The sequence below is a fragment of the Hemitrygon akajei genome, chromosome 1 (assembly GCF_048418815.1).
Source record: "Hemitrygon akajei chromosome 1, sHemAka1.3, whole genome shotgun sequence".
NCBI classification, from domain to species: Eukaryota; Metazoa; Chordata; class Chondrichthyes; order Myliobatiformes; family Dasyatidae; genus Hemitrygon; species Hemitrygon akajei.
This window is the reverse complement of record NC_133124.1, coordinates 194,799,489-194,816,890: the sequence shown is the minus strand read 5'-3', so window position 1 is coordinate 194,816,890 and position 17,402 is coordinate 194,799,489.

Genomic DNA, 17,402 nt, shown 5'->3' with positions numbered 1-17,402 from the left:
TAATATCTACTGCTTCTCCTTCCTATGCGTTATACTTTACATTTACTTGCAGTAAATTTTATTTATCATTTATGTGCCCGCATCTGGACTTTGGTTGGATCTAACTGTATCAATTTTGCTGCCTAAATATTATCAGCCCTTCCCCCTAATTTTCTGTTGAAATATATACCATTAATAAAGCTGAAAAATAAACTTATCAAAAAGTATAATACATGATAATAAAAAATAAAGAAAAGAAGGAAAAAGAGTACCTCAACTTAGTAAAAAAAACTCGAACTACAAGACAAAGAAAAAAAACGAAAAAAAAACATAATCCGGCTCATACATAACACTTTCTAATTCAAGACTCCACATTGTATACTAATATCTCCTACTTCTCGCACCTATGCGTTATACTTTACATTCACTTGCAGTAACTTTATCTATCATTTATGTGCCCACATCTGGACTTTGGATACATCTAACTGTATCGATTCTGCTGCCTAACATTTGTCTGTCCTCCCCCTAATTTTTTGTCAGTGGCAAACTTTAAATGTCTATGTGTATCTGATCCCTGCAGATACAGTGGATATTTACATCCACTTGGATGTAAAAATGATCCTGATACCGTCACTCGTTGGTATTCTGTGTTTGAGACAATTCTGCACTCATTCAAACACCATTACGCTGAATCCCTACCAAATGTAATTTGATTGTTACCCTCTCGTGGGGTTCATTGTCGAAAGCTTCTGATAGGGCAAGTACATGATATCAACACCTGCATTTTTATAATCATTTTTACTTGTCCCTTTATAAAATATCGACATATTAGCAAAACATGATTTTTTGTTTAGTTTACATTATCTTACCTATGATACATCTTCAGCTTACTGGCCTACACATTACCCGTGGCATTATGGTCGCAGTCTTATATAGTGGGAGAATGCTAGCCAATTTTAAGTCAGTCTTCAATGACATTGGAAATATAAAACATAGTGGGTTGTGTATATAATTATAGACCTCTTTAAAGTACCCTTGGATATACAGTTGCTGCCCTTTGACATTCATTGACTTTCCGCTTATTCAACTGAAGCAGGACCTGAATTTCTAAGATCTCAAAATCACTTAAACAACTCTAATTTTCTTTATAATAACTGGTATCCCTGCTAACTACGAGTGTTTTATGAAGATGGGACGCAACTGTTTCAGACAGTGGAATAGGCGACTTACAGACATGGAGAACAGAGGGATGCTTGTCAGCGTAATCAAACCAAGAAAAACCTGACTGAGCAGTTTTCCTGATCTGCGTGGGAAATAGTAACAGAACCGAGAAAGCAGGGGATGGGAAGATGGCGGAGAAGAATATCAGGAAGAGACTGTGTTTTTTTCTGAAGATAGCCCTCATCTCCTCCAGAACAGCCAAAGGTTTGGTTAACTTTAAAAGTAGTAAAAAGCTAAACGGAAGCAAAATAGACGTTGCTCTACCATTCAAGAAATATTTATTTATAATGTGGATTTTATATTACTCAACTATTTTTTTGTTCATTCATTCAGTCCTTTTCCCCCACCTAAATGACAATATAAATATATATATATGGGAGGAACAAACAGGGAGAACTTTTATGTGTAATGGACATAGATTTTTTCACTTAATTTTATGAGTCCTGCAATGGGGGCCCTCAACTCACAGGTAGGAGGGGATATCCCCCAAAGCTAGACGTTTCCTCTACCTCAATCTAGGGTCACCTACTAGAGTCCTCAGCCTTGGATTCACACCTTCGTTGCCTTTTTTTATTATTCGCGTTTCTTGGTTCTTATTTGTTCAGGGAGTAGATCGATTAAGATTTATTCTGCTAACTTTAATGGTATCTTAACGGATAAATACACATGGATAAGCACAAAGTAACAGTCATTCCTTTTAATGTTAATGGCTGTTGAATCCAATCAAACGCAGTAAAATTCTAACCACAATGAAAAAAAAGAACAAGCCCATGTAGTATATCTACAGGAAGCTCACTTCTCTTTCTCTCTCTCTTCCTTTAAAGGCAGAGTCCATGGTCCATCACAGACGGAAGTTCAGTTACTACGTTGGATATATACGCACTCCCACCTTTCAGAAAATTCCTAATATTATGATAACGAAAACAGAAGTTCTCCTGATATGTGGGGCAGACTTAAATTTATAATTACAACCAAAGATGGACTCTTCCAATAAAAAAAAGGCTATGAAACAAAATCCTTACATAAGACAGATAATACACCTCTTGAGGATGTTGGTCTAATTGATATATGGAGGGACGTCTTCCCCAACAGAAGGGATTACACTCATTATTCTACAGCCGCCCCCCCCCCCCCCCACACCCCGTTCTCTATATTCAAGAATAGACTACTTCGTAACATTTGGAAAAGACAAAGACAAAATAAACACCTGTGGATTTGGGACAATTGTTGTATGTGACCATGCACCTATATATATGTCTGCTGATTTTGATCTACAACCAAAGAATGCTATTTGGAAACTAAATTCAATTCTACTGAATGATCCCTACTTTAAGGGACACGTTTTTTAAAAAAGAAAGTGGACTTTAATTAGAATTCCATGATAATGGAGAGGTTTCACCTCCCATTGTATGTGATACGCTGAAGGCTGTTTTAAGAGGGGAAATTGTAGCGATATTTTCATAAAAGGAAAAAAAAAGAATATAACACAACAGGAATTACAAAATAGTCCGAAGGAACTAGAAAGAAAAACACAAATTGAATTTGGTACAGAATATATTAAATGAATTTTGTTTAAAAAACATAGGAATTAATTTATTAGTTTGCCTACGCAAGAAATCAGGAAAAAATGAATGCTTCTGAAACAGACATTATGAAATTGGATCTACGTCTATGAAAATACTTGCGTTTTAAATGAAAAAAAAGATAGTAGAAAATACATTTCAGAGAATTAGGAATCCAAGAACAAAAATGATAAAAGGAAATACGGTAAATGAAATTCCAGAAGCTTTTGAAGTGTTTTACAAAACTGTATATTCCACAGTTCCAATGAGAAGTGTAACCCAAATTAACACCTTCCTGAATTCTCTAGAGTTACCCACTTTAAGCAAAGAATAAAATAGAACGATGACTGCTGACATAACTGAAGTTGAACTAAAAGTTGCAATTAATAGGCTTAAATTATGCAAGTCACCAGGATCAGGTTGGTATACAGCAGAGTGCTTTAAACAATTTAAAATGAGTTTATTCCTGTCTTATTCCCCACACTGAAAAGGGCTCTAAAACAGGCACAAATGTCACCCAGCCGGAAGGAAGTGATAACGTCAGCTATAACGAAAGAAGGCAAGGATGAAATGGAAAGTGGGTCATTTAGACAAATAACCGATCTTAATGTAGATGATAGATTATTTACATCCATCATGGCCAAACGATTAGAAGTGTTTCTACACATACTGATACATAAGGATCAGACAGGTTCTATACAACAAAGCCAAACACAAGACAATAAATGAAGGACACTTCACATTATGGATCACATACAAAAAAAGTAAAATCGAAGCAATTGTGAGAAGCATGGACGCTGAAAGGCTTTGATTCAACTAATCTGAATTTTTTTACAGAATTGGACATGGATTTGGTTTCTATGACACAATCATTCTAACTATACAGGCTAGGATTAAAATCAACGGGTGTTTATCAAATAGACCATTAGACAAGACCGTAAGACAAAGGAGCAGAAGACGGCTATTCGGCCCATCGAGTTTGCTCCGTCGTTTCATCATGGCTGATCCAATCTCGCCTTTAGTCACATTCTCCCGCCTTCTCACCATAACCTTTGATGCCCTGATTACTCAGATACCTATCAAACTCTGCCTTAAATACACCCAATGACTTCGACTCCACTGCCGCCCGTTCCAACAAATTCCATAGATACACCACCCTCTGGCTAAAAAAAAAAAAATCGTATCTCATTTCTGAATGGGCGCCCTGCAATCCTCAAGTCATGTCCTCTCGTACTAGACTCCCCAACCATGGGAAACAACTTTGTCACATCCACTCTGCCCATACCTTTCAACATTCGAAATGTTTCTATGATGTCCCCCCTCATTCTTCTAAACTCCTAGGAGTACAGTCAAAGAGCAGTCAAACGTTCCTCATATGGTAAGCCTCACATTCTCAGAATCATTCTAGTGAATCTTCTCTGAACCCTCTCCAATGTCAGCACATGCTTTCCGAAATAGGGAGCCCAAAAGTGCACACAGTATTCCAAGTGAAGTCTTACCAGTGCCTTATAGAGCCTCAACATCACATCCCAACTTCTATACTCTATTCCTCTAGAAATGAATGCCAACATTGCATTCGCCTTCTTCACCACCGACTCAACCTGGAGGTTAACCTTAAAAGCATCCTGCACGTGGACTCCCAAGTCCCTTGCATCTCAAAACTTTGAATTCACTCCCCATTTAAATAATAGCCTGTCCGTTTGTTTCGTCTACCAAAGTGAATGATCGTACACTTTAAGATATTGTAATTCATTTGCCACTTCTTTGCCCATTCCCCCAATCTATCCAAGTCTCTCGGCAGAATCTCTGTTTCATCAGCACTACCGGCACCTCCACTTATCTTTGTATTAACAGAAAACTTAGCCACAACGCCATCTATTCCATAATCCTAATCATTGATGTACAACGTAAAAAGAAGTGGCTTCAACACGGACCCCTGTGGAGCAACACTGGTAACCGGCAGCCAATCAGAATGGGATCTCTTTATTCCAGTCTCTTTTTCCTGCCAATCAACCAATGCTCTATCAAAGTATGTAACTTTCCCATAACTCCATGATCTCTTACCTTGATTAGCAGCCTCATGTACGGCACTTTGTCAAAGGCCTTCTGAAAATCCAAAATACACAACATCAACTGCATCTCCTTCGCCTAGTCTACTTGCAATTTCCTCAAAAATTGCACTAGGTTTGTCAGGCAGGATTTTCCGTTCAGGAAACCATGCTGAGTTCTGCCTATCTTGTCATATGCCTCCAGGTACTCCGTAACCTCATCCTTGATAATCGACACCAACAACTTCCCAACCACCAATGTCAAGATAACGTGTCTATAATATCCTTTTTGCTTCCTTGCCCCCTTCTTAAATAATGGAGTGACGTTTGCAATCATTCAGTCCTTCGGAAACAGGGCACAATCTATCGACTTTTGAAAGATCATTGCAAATGCCTCCACAATCTCCACTGCTACTTCCTTCAGAACACAAGCATGCATTCCATCTGGTCCAGGAGATTTATCTACCCTTAGACTATTCAGCTTCCTGAGTACTTTCTCTGTCGTAATTGTGACTGTGCATATTTCTCTTCCCTGTCACCCTTGAATGTCCGGTATAACCATATAACCATATAACAATTACAGTATGGAAACAGGCCATCTAGGCCCTGCTAGTCCGTGCCGAACGCTTACTCTCACCTAGTCCCACTGACCCGCACTCAGCCCATAACCCTCCATTCCTTTCCTGTCCATATACTTATCCAATTTTACTTTAAATGACAATACCGATCCTGCCTCTACTACTTCTACTGGAAGCTCGTTCCACACAGCTACCGCTCTATGAATAAAGACATTCTCCTTTGTGTTACCCTTAAACTTTTGCCCCTTAACTCTCAGCTCATGCCCTCTTGCTTGAATCTCCCCTACTCTCAATGGAAAAAGCCTATCCACGTCAACTCTATCTATTCCCTTCATAATTTTAAATATCTCTATCAGCCCCCCCCCCCCCCCCCCAACCTTCTACGATCCAAAGAATAAAGACCTAACTTGTTCAATCCTTCCCTGTAACTTAGATGCTGAAACCTCGGTAACATTCTAGTAAATCAACTCTGTACTCTCTCTATTTTGTTGACATCTTTCCCATAATTCGGTAACAGAACTGCACACAATACTCCAAATTGGGCCTTACCAATGCCTTGTACAATTTTAACATTGCATCCCGACTCCTATACTCAATTCTCTGAATTATAAAGGCCAAGATACCAAAAGCTTTCGTCGCCAGCTTTTCCACATGAGATTCCACCCTCAGGGAACTATTCACCATTCTTCCTAAATCACTCTGTTCTACTGCAATCTTCAATGCCCTACCATTTACCATGTATGTCCTATTTGAATTATTCCTACCAAAATGTAGCACCTCATACTTATCAGCTTTAAAATCCATCCGCCATCGTTCAACCCACTCTGGTAACTGGCCTAAATCTCTCTACAAACCTTGAAAACCTACTTCATTATCCACAACGCCACCTACCTTAGTATCATCTGTATATTTACTAATCCAATTTACCACCCATTCATCCAGATCATTAATGTATATGACAAAGCACATTGGACACAGTACAGAACCCTGAGGCACACCACTAGTCACCGGCCTCCAACTTGACATACAGTTATCCACCACTACTCTCTGCAGCCATGTTGAATCCATTTTACTACTTCAATATTAATACCTAACGATTGAACCTTCCTATCTAATCTTCCTTGCGGAACCATGTCAAAGGCCTTACTGAAGTCCATATAGACAACGTCCACTGCTTTACCCTCGTCAACGTTCCTAGTCACCTCTTCAAAAAATTCAATAAGATTTGTCAAACAAGACCTTCCACGCACTAATCCATGTTGACTGTTCCTAATCAGACTCTGCCTATCCAGATAATCATATATACCATCTCTAAGAATACTTTCCATTAATTTACCCTCCACTGACGTCAAACTGACAGGCCTATAATTGCTAGGTTTCCTCTTAGAACCCTTTTTAAACGATGGAACCACATGAGCAATAGGCCAATCTTCTGGCACCATCCCCATTTCTGATGACAAAACATAGAATGACAATTGAAATATTTCTGCCTGAGCCCCTGCTATTTCTACACTATCTTCCCTCAAGGTCCTAGAGAACGCCCTGTCAGGATCCGGAGATTTATCCACTTCTATATTCCTTAAAAGCGCTAGTACTTCCTCCTCTTTAATCGTCATAGTTTCCATAACTTCCCTACTTGTTTCCCTTACCTTACACAATTCAATATCCTTCAACTTAGTGAATACCGAAGAAAAAAACATTGTTCAAAATTCACCCCCCCCCCATCTCTTTCGGCTCCACACATAGCTGTCCGCTCTGATTCTCTGAGGGACTAATTTTAACCCTCACTATCCTTCTGCTATTGTTACGTACCCGTGGGAATTTTGTACTTGTCACGTGACAGTGGTGTTGAATCTATACTGGACTTAAGGTAGTGGTCCTGTGTTGGTGGAGTGACGTCATTTTCCCGCCAGTAGAGGTCATGTGACAGGTTTTTTTTGACAGGGTATAAAAGGAGGACCCCTCCCTGTGAGGAGGGGCACTTCGTGGTTGGATTCGCCATTTTGACTCCATGCCACTGCGTGATCCAATATTATGAGGCAGTTTGGTTGAAAGGTGGAGTTTTACTTAATGTCTAAAGTTTAAAAGGTCATTGCCGGGAGTTTCTTTATAATACTGCCAGTTAAAAATCAGTGGAGTGTGAAGATCGGGGTTCCGGAGCTAAAAGATCGAGGAAAGTGGATTTCGACGGTGAAACAGGTTGGACCTTGTTTGATCCTCATCGGAAGGAATTCGTTGGCTCTCCCCGTGGTAACCCTTGTGAATAATAGCAAAAAGGGTTGGGTACAGTACAGTGGCTTTAAGCCGTTTCATTTTCATCTTCGTAAATTCACCGGGAAAAGAATATTTCGACTGGGACCCGCAACAACACGATGTTAAAGAGAATTTAAATCGTCTAAAAAGTCTCTCCTTTAATGGACTGTAAGCATTTTGAACTTTTGCAGTACTACTTTGAAGAACTGTTTTTGCAACATCGCTTTAAGAACTGTTTTCGCTTTGTTCCTTTAAGAACTGTTTAAGCTGCCACACAGCAGCTGATTTCCGGTTACGTTAGTGGTTTGTTTACTTTTGGGGGTTTGTTTTTCAGTGTTTAATAAATGTTTTATTTGTTATAAAAAAACCCTGCCTCACTTATATATTTATTGTTGCTGAATCCGTAACAATATTAATATAAAGATAGAAACCCTTTGGATTTATTTTCACCTTACTTACCAAAGCAAATTTGTATCTTCTTTTAGCTTTTCTAATTTCTTTCTTAAGATTCTACTTACATCCTTTATATTCCGCGAGCACCTCATCTACTCCATGCTGCCTATATTTATTGTAGATAAATATTGTAGATAAATTTACTGGCCTGTGGAAAGCGGCCAGTGAGTGACCGATTGGGCCAGTGAAGGAGTGGAGAATTGAGGCTTTGACTCGAGAGATTCTGGCAGTTTTGGCAGTTGAACTGTGCAATCAAGTCAATCAAGATTTGAATAGCTCGGCAGAGAGCCGTTGATTAGACAATCAAGAATTGAATAACTCAGACTCAGCAGAAATCAGCTGCTTGGGCAATCGAGGTCAGGTGATCAAGCAGTTTGAAAAGCTCAGACAAATAAATAGAGGGTTACCTCAAGCGGAGCGGCCTGAGTAAAGCGGCCAGTGTGTGAGTGGGCCAGTGAAGGAGTGACGATTTGAGGTTTTGACTCGAGAGGCTTCAACGAGAAGAGGCAGAGGACGAGCTTGTTCCCAGTTAGTCTTTACAATACCTGCTGAGACGGTATTGTGCCTCTCCTGTGATATGGTCAGACTTGGGGGAACACCCCACTCCCACAGAGTCACATCTGACAGAAGTGCTTGCGGCTGGGCGATCTGGAAGACCATGTGAGGAATCTGGAGCAGTAGCTGGATGACCTTCGACTCATAAGGGAGAATGACACAGTCATGGATGAGAGCTACAGGGAGGTAGTCACACCTAGGCTGCTGGAAGCATGTCGTTGGGTGACAGTCCGAGGGGGGGGGGAACGAAGGAGAGTAGACAGGTAGTGCAGAAAACCCCTGTAGCCATTCCCCTGAATAATAAGTTTACTGTCCTGGATGCTGTTGGTGAGGATGGCCGACCAGGTGTGAGCCACGGTGGCAGGGCCTCTGGCACTGAGTCTGACCCTGTGGTGCAGAAGGGTGGACCGGAGAAGAAGAGAGCTTCCGTCATTGGAGACTCTATAGTCAGGCGAGCAGACAGGAGATTTTGTGGACGTGAGAAGGAAACTCGCATGGCTTGTTGCCTGCCGGGTGCCAGGGCTCCCGGATGTCTCTGACCGAGTGCATGCCATCCTGGTACGAGAGGGAAAGCAACCAGAAGTCGTGATACATGTTGGGACCAATGACATAGGCAGGAAGAGGGATGAGGTCCTGAAGTGTGAGTTTCGGGAATTAGACAGAAGGCTGAAGAACAGGATCTCAAGGATGGCGTTCTCAGGATTTCTGAAGTACTACGTGATAGTAATGATAAGAATTGGAGGAGATGGCAGTTGAATGCGTGGCTGAGGAGTTGGTGCAGGGTGCAGGGATTTAGATTTTCGGACCATTGGGTTCTCTTCAGGGGAAGGTGGGACCTGTATAGATGGGATGTGTTGCACGTGAACTCGAGGGGGACACTATCCTTGCTGGTAGGTTTGCTAGTATGGTTCGGGAGGGTTTAAACTAATTTGTAAGGGGTATGGGACGCGGACCAATAGAGCAGCGAAAGAAGCACATGGAGTAAAGCCAGATCTAACATATAGAGAGGCTTTGAGGAAAGAGAAGCAGAATAAAGGGTATAAAGTTAGAAGGGCTAAAGTGTGTGTACTTCAATGCAAGAAGCATCATCAGCAAAGGTGATGAACTGAGAGCGTGGATACATACATGGAATTATGATGTAGTGGCCATTACGGAGACTTGGCTGGCACCAGGACAAGAATGGATTCTCAATATTCCTTGATTTCAGTGCTTTAAAAGGGATAGAGGGGGGGGGGGGGAGGGGAGGAGGGCTGGTAATACTGGTCAGGGATACTATTACAGCTGCAGAAAGGGTGGGCAATGTAGCAGGATCCTCTTTTGAACCAGTATGGGTGGAAGTCAGGAACAGGAAGGGAGCAGTTACTCTACTGGGGGTATTCTATAGGTCCCCTTGTAGCAGAAAAGGTACCGAGGAGCAGATTGGGAGGCAAATTTTGGAAAAGTGCAATAATAACAGAGTTGTTATCATGGGTGACTTTAACTTCCCTAATATTGATTGGCACTTGATTAGTTCCAAGGGTTTAGATGGGGCAGAGTTTGTTAAGTGTGTCCAGGATGGATTCCGGTCACAGTATGTTGACAGGCCGACTAGGGGGAATGCCATACTAGATCTAGTGTTAGGTAACGAATCGGGTCAGGTCACAGATCTGTCTGTAGGTGAGCATTTGGGGGACAGTGATCACCGCTCCCTGACCTTTAGAATTATCATGGAAAAGGATAGAATCAGAGAGGACAGGAATATTTTTATTTGGGGAATTGTGAGGCTATAAGACTAGAACTTGCGGGTGTGAAATGGGATGATGTTTTTGCAGGGAAATGTACTATGGACATGTGGTCGATCTTTAAGGATCTCTTGCAGGATGTTAGGGATAAAATTGTCCCAGTGAGGAAGATAAAGAATGGCAGGGTGAAGGAAACATGGGTGACAAGTGAAGTGGAAAATCTAGTCAGGTGGAAGAAGGCAGCATACATGAGGTGTAGGAAGCAAGGATCAGATGAGTCTATTGAGGAATATAGAGTAGCAAGAAAGGAGCTTAAGAAGGGGCTGAGAAGAGCAAGAAGGGGGCATGAGAAGGCCTTGGCGAGTAGGGTAAAGGGAAACCCCAAGGCATTCTTCAATTATTTACAGAACAAAAGGATGACAGGTGTGAAGGTAGGACAGATTGGAGATAAAAGTGGGAAGATGTGCCTGGAGGGTGTGGAAGTCAGCGAGGTCCGCAATGAATACTTCTCCGGTATTCACCACTAAGAGGCAACCTGATGATGGTGAGGAAAATAGGAGTGAGGTTAAAGTTCTGGAGCATGTTGATATTAAGGGAGAGGAGGTGTTGGAGTTGTTAAAATACATTAGGACGGATAAGTCCCCGGGGCCTGACGAAGTATTCCCCTGGCTGCACCACGAGGCGAGGGAAGAGATTGTTGAACCTCTGGCTAGGATCTTTATGTCCTCGTTGTCCACGGGAATGGTATCGGAGGATTGGAGGAAGGCGAATGCTGTCCCCTTGTTCAAAAAAGTTCGTAGGGATAATCCAGGTAATTATAGACCAGTGAGCCTTACGTCTGTTGTGGGAAAGCTGTTGGAAAAGATTCTTAGAGATAGAATCTATGGGCATTTAGAGGATCATGTTCTGATCAGGGACAGTCAGCATGGCTTCGTGAAGGGCAGATCGTGCCTAACAAGCCTGATTGAGTTTTTGAGGTGGTCACCAGGCATATAGATGAGGGTAGTGCAGTGGATGTGATCTACATGGATTTTAGTAAGGCATTTGACAAGGTTCCACACGGTAGGCTTATTCAGAATGTCAGAAAGCATGGGATCCAAGGAAGTTTGGCCAGGTGGATCCAGAATTGGCTTGCCTGCAGAAGGCAGAGGGTCGTGGTTGAGGGAGTACGTTCCGATTGGAGGGTTGGGACTAGTGGTGTCCCAGAAGTATCTGTTCTGGGACCTCTACTTTTTGTGATTTTTATTAACGACCTGGATGTGGGGGTAGGAGGGTGGCTTGGCAAGTTTGCAGACGACACAATGGGTGGTGGTGTTGTAGATAGTGCAGAGTATTGTCAAAGATTGCAGTGTGGCATTGATACGATGCCGAAGTGGGCTGAGAAGTGGCAGATGGAGTTCAACACGGAGAAGTGTGAGGTGGTACACTTTGGAAGGACAATCTCCAAGGCAGAGTACAAAGTAAACGGCAGGATACTTGGTAGTGTGGAGGAGCAGAAGGATCTGGGGGTACATGTCCACAGATACCTGAAAGTTGCCTCACAGGTTGATAGGGTAGATAAGAAAGCTTATGGGGAGTTAGCTTTCATAAGTCGAAGGATAGAGTTTAAGAGACGCGATGTAATGATGCAGCTCTATAAAACTCTAGTTAGGCCACACTTGGAGTACTCTGTCCAGTTCTGGACGCCTCAGTATAGGAAGGATGTGGAAGCATTGGAAAGGGTACGGAGGAGATTTATCAGGATGCTGCCTGTTTTAGAGAGTATGGATTATGATCAGAGATTAAGGGAACTAGGGGTTTACTCCTTGGAGAGAAGGAGGATGAGAGGAGACATTATAGTGGTGTACAACTTATTAAGAGGAATAGGCAGAGTGGACATCCAGCGCCTCTTCCCCAGGGGACCACTGCTCAGTGCAAGACGACATGGTTTTAAGGTAAGAGGAGGGAAGTTCAAGGGGGATATTAGAGGAAGGTTTTTCACTCAGAGAGTGGTTGGTGCGTGGAATGCGCAGCCTGAGTCAGTGGTGGAGGCAGATACACTAGTGAAGTTTAAGAGACTACTAGACAGGCATACGGAAGAATTTAAGGTGGGGTCTTATACGGGCGGCAGGGTTTGAGGGGTGGCACAATATTGTGGGCCGAAGGGCCTGTAATGCGCTGTACTATTCTATGTTCTATGTTCTATATTTCTCTTTTTCCTAACCGTTTCCAATATCCCTTGCCAACCATGACTCTCTCAAACCCTTTCCTTTCAACCTAACAGGAACATAAAGATTCTGTACCCTCAAAATTTCACCTTTAAATGACCACCATTTCTCTATTACATCCTTCCCATAAAATAAATTCTCCCAATCCACTCCTTCTAAATCCTTTCGCATCTGCTCAAAGTTAGCAATCATGAACAAAGCGGATGAGCTTAGAGCATGCATTAAAAGGTGAAGCTATGAGTTTCTGGTCATTACAGAGATTGGGATGGTTCAGGAGCAGGAATGGCTATTGACTGTGCTAGGCTATTGATGTTTCAGAAAGTGTAGGCAGGAAGTCAAAAGTGGTGTGGGCGTAACACTGCTGACCTGAGATAATGTCACGGCTGCCGAAAATGTAGAAGTCATGGAGAGATTCTCTATTCAGTTACTGTCGGTGGATGTTAGAAGCAGGAACCGGTCAATAACTGGGTGTTTGTACAGACCACCCAATAGTAACAGGGACGTCGAGGAGCAGATAGGGAGACTAATCCTGGAACAGTGCAATAATAACATGGGTTGGCCTGATGGGCGATATCAATTTCCACTATATTAATTGCCATCTCCCGAGATCATGAGGCTTAGATGGGGTACAGTTTGTTAGGTGTGTTCAGGAATGTTTTCAAACCCAGTATGTAAATAAGCCTCCAAGAGGAGAGGTTGTTCTTAATATGGTTTGGGAAATGAACCTGATCTGGTGTCAGGTCTCTCAGTGGGAACGCATTTTTGAGATAATGCGCACAATTCTATCTCTTTAAAGACGGATAGGAGCAGTCAAGTCAGGAAAATCTTCAATTGGGGTAAGAGAACATCTGACACATGTGACAGGAACTTTTAACTATAAATTTTGGAGCAGACCTTCTGCAGGAAATGTACGGCAGAAATGTGGCAATTATTCAGGTGTGATACCTATGTGTTGTGTTCCGCATAGGTACGGTCTAATGAGACAAGGAAAGGATGAAACTGTACAGGGACCATGGTATACAAAGCGTGTTAAAAAATCTAGCCCAGGAGAAATCTAAAGCCTGTGAAAGTTTCAAAAACTAGCCAATGATGGAAATCTAGGAGATTATAAGGCGAGCAGGAGGTAATAAAGGAATCAGGAGAGCCAGAAGTGGACATGAGGAACCCTTGCTAAGCAGAATTAAGGAAACCCACAAGGCATTCTACAAGTATGTGAAGAGTAAGAGAATAGGAACAATTAAGTATGACAGAGAGGAAACGAGTCTATGGAACTGGAGGAGGTAGTGGAGGTACTTAATGAGTACTTTGCTTCTGTATTCACCACGGAGAAGAAACTTGGTGAATGTTGGAATAACGTACTGCGGACTGAAAGCTTGAGAAAATAGCCATTATTAAAGAAGATGAGCTGGATTTTTTGGAAAGCATCCAGCTGGATAAGCCACAGGAACAGGTCGAGCTATACCCCAGGCTACGCTGGGAGGTGAGGGAACAGATTTCTGAACCTATGGCAATGATCTTTGCAATATCAATGGGCAGCAAGTAGAGGTACCCTGGAAATTATAGACCAGTGAGTCTTAATTCAATGGTTGGTAAGTTGATGGAGAAGATCATGAGAGGCAGGTTTTAGAAACATCTGGAGAGGCATAATATGATTACGAATCGTGTACATATCTTTGTCAAAGGTAGTAGGTACTTAACGAACCTGATTGAATTTTTTGAAGATGTGACTAAACACATTGATGAAGGTGGATCAATAAACGTAGTGCTTACGGATTTCAGCAAAACATTTGATAAGGTAACCCATGCAAGGCCTATTGAGGAAGTAAGGAGGCATGGGATCCAAGGGGAACTAGTTTTGAGGATCCAGAATTGTGCAGACCACAGAAGGAGGTGTGGTTTTGACAGGTTATATTTTGCATGGAGGTCGGAACCAGTGGTGTGCCTTAGGGATCTGTTCTGGGACTTCTGCTCTTCGCAATTTTTATAAATGATCTGGATGAGGAAGTGGAGGGTGTGGTTGTAAATTTGTTGATGACGTAAAGATTGGGGGTGTTCTGGATAGTTTGGAGGGCTGTCTGAGATTCCAGCGGAACATCGATACGATGAAAAACGGGCTGATAAGTGGCAGAGGGAGTTCAATCCATCTAAGTACGAGGTGGTTCGTTTTGGAAGGTTAAATATGATGGCGGAATATAGTATCGATGGTAAGACGCTTGCACTGTGGTGGATCAGAGGAATCTTGGGGTTCGAGTTCATAGAACCCTCAACGTGGATGCGCAGGTTGACTGTGTAGTTAAGAAGTTTACGGCATATTGGCCTTCATCAACCGTGAGATCGAGCTCAAAATCCGACAGGTAATGTTATATGTCTGTAGCAGCTTTTCCAGAACCACATTGGAGTATTATGCTCAGTTCTGCTCACTACACAACGGATGTGGAAACTATAGAAAGGGTTCAGAGGAGATTTACAGCTTGCTGCCTGGATTATGGTCCATGCCTTATAAAAATAGGTCGAGTGAACTTGGTCTTTTCTACGTGGAGCGAAGGAGAATGAGAGGTGACCTGACAGAAGTGTAAAAGATGATGAGAGGTAGTAGTTCTTAGATAGTGAGAGGCTTTTCCCAAGGGATGAAATGGCTAACTCAAGGTTGCACCCTTCCTAATCCAGAAAGTCTGGACCTTACTATTGTTGCGGGCAAGGTATCAGGAGGGGCCGCGCGATATGGACAAGGTAAGCATCTATCAAGCGTGGAAGACGGGATGGTGGGGTAACAGAGACCAGGGAAGAGACTGTTACCGTCTTGAGTTGAAAAGCATGGAATTCTGGCTGTGTCTTCAATAATGCTGGTAGACACAATCTATACAAGATGTTGTTGGCAGCCTTTTCCACTGAAAACTGTCGCAGGAGCGCACAGTCAATTTGCGAACGTCAACTTTCAGGGGAAGATATCTTTATGTGAACTGGTCCTCCTTTCTTGGCATAAATAGTCTTACCTTTTTGCGGAGCCGATCACCTTGCCGGGCATGTTGTTACTGAGATCGCAGTCGAGAAGTCTTGGCGCGTCTATAGCTGCACCTTTAGCGCTGTATCAGCTATACAGCAGCAGGAATCCATACATTAATCTCCTGGTTAGTGAAGAGCTGTGATGGAAAACCTTCTGGCATCAAATGGGAGATATACCCGTGGAGGACGACTGCCCAAAATAATTGGGAACTCTATGACGTGGTTTTGAAAGAGACAAGGCAGAGTTTGGTTTTCTCAATCCCCGGGTGCTTCCTTTAGACAGAGGCGACTCAATAATGAAATCTACCGTGAGGTGGGACCAGGGGCAGAGGGGCACAGACAGTGGACATAGCAGATCTGCAGGACCCTGGTGTGACGTCTTGTTCCGAGCGCAAGAGTGACAGGCGGAATCAAAGTCATGGACATACCGGCGCGTAGATGGCCACCAGAGTTGTTTCTTTATAAAATCATTATTCCGTTGATTTCTCGTATATCATCCAGACAGGGGGAGTGGCCCCATCCCAACACTTTTGAACACAGCACATCAGGAGAAAACAGCCATCATAACATAAGAAATAGGAGTAGGAGTAGGTCATCCGGCCCATCGAGCCTGCCGTGCCATTCAGTAAGTTTATGGCTAATCGGTCCGTAAACTCAGCTCTATCTACCTTCCTTTTCCCTCCATAAACCTTCATTTCCTCACTGTATGAAAAACCTATCGAACTGTTTCCTAAATATATTTAGTGAGGAAGCCACAGCTGCTTTCCTGGGCAGTCAATTCCACAGATTCACTACTCTCGAGGAGATTTTCTTTTCGTCGCCCTACATCTCCTCCCCTGAATCTTGAAGCGATATCCCCTAGTTCTAATCTCACCTACCAATGGAACCAACATTCCTACATCTATTATATCTATCACTTTCAAAATTTTGTCTGTTTCGATAACATCCCATCTCATTCTTCAGAATTCCACAGAGTAAAGTCCCTAGCGACTCAGCATTGCCACACATTTTAACTCCTTCATCTCCCGAATCTACTTGGTGAATCTCCTCTGCACTGTCTGCAAAGCCGGTATATCCTTCCTCAAGTATGGAGACCAGAACTGCACACAACACTCCAGGTGCGGCCTCACCAGTACCCTGGATAGTTGAAGATTGACATCCCTGCTCTTGAATTCGATCCATAGCTCTTTAATGAACCGATAGCCCTCTATTTTTCTCTGCTCCATGTATCCATCCAAGAGTCCTGTAGAAGACTCTATAGTTTCCTTCTCCACCATCGCCGCTAGCAGTCCATTCCACTCACTCACCTCTCTCTGTGTAAAAAAAAAACTGACTCTAACATCTCCTCTGTCCCTACTTCCAAGCTAGCCATTTCAGCCCTGGGAACAAGCCTCTGACTATCCACACGATCAATGCCTCTCATTATCTTGTACACATCTTTGCACATTTAATGTAGAAGATGTTCTTCTGTTCCGTTCGCACCAATGAAGTACCAAGGATGCGTTCACCAAACTTTCAAATAGGCATATCAATATGAGGAAGATGCAGAGAGATGGACATTGTGTAGATAGTGAAGTTTACTGTCTGGGGTCTTGATTTTATTCATTTTTCATCTGGTCCGCCACGACCTGGTGGGCCGAAGGACCTGTTCCTGAACTGTCCGTTCGATGCTCTATGTTTTCTGTTCTGATTGAATTAATTACTTTAGATTTACCTACGTGGGAGCGCATAAATTCTAATCGTCCATGTATAAAAGGTGTGTAAAGTTATAAGTCATTTGGTTGTTGCCTGCATATTCAGTTAAGCAGACAGCATGCTTAAA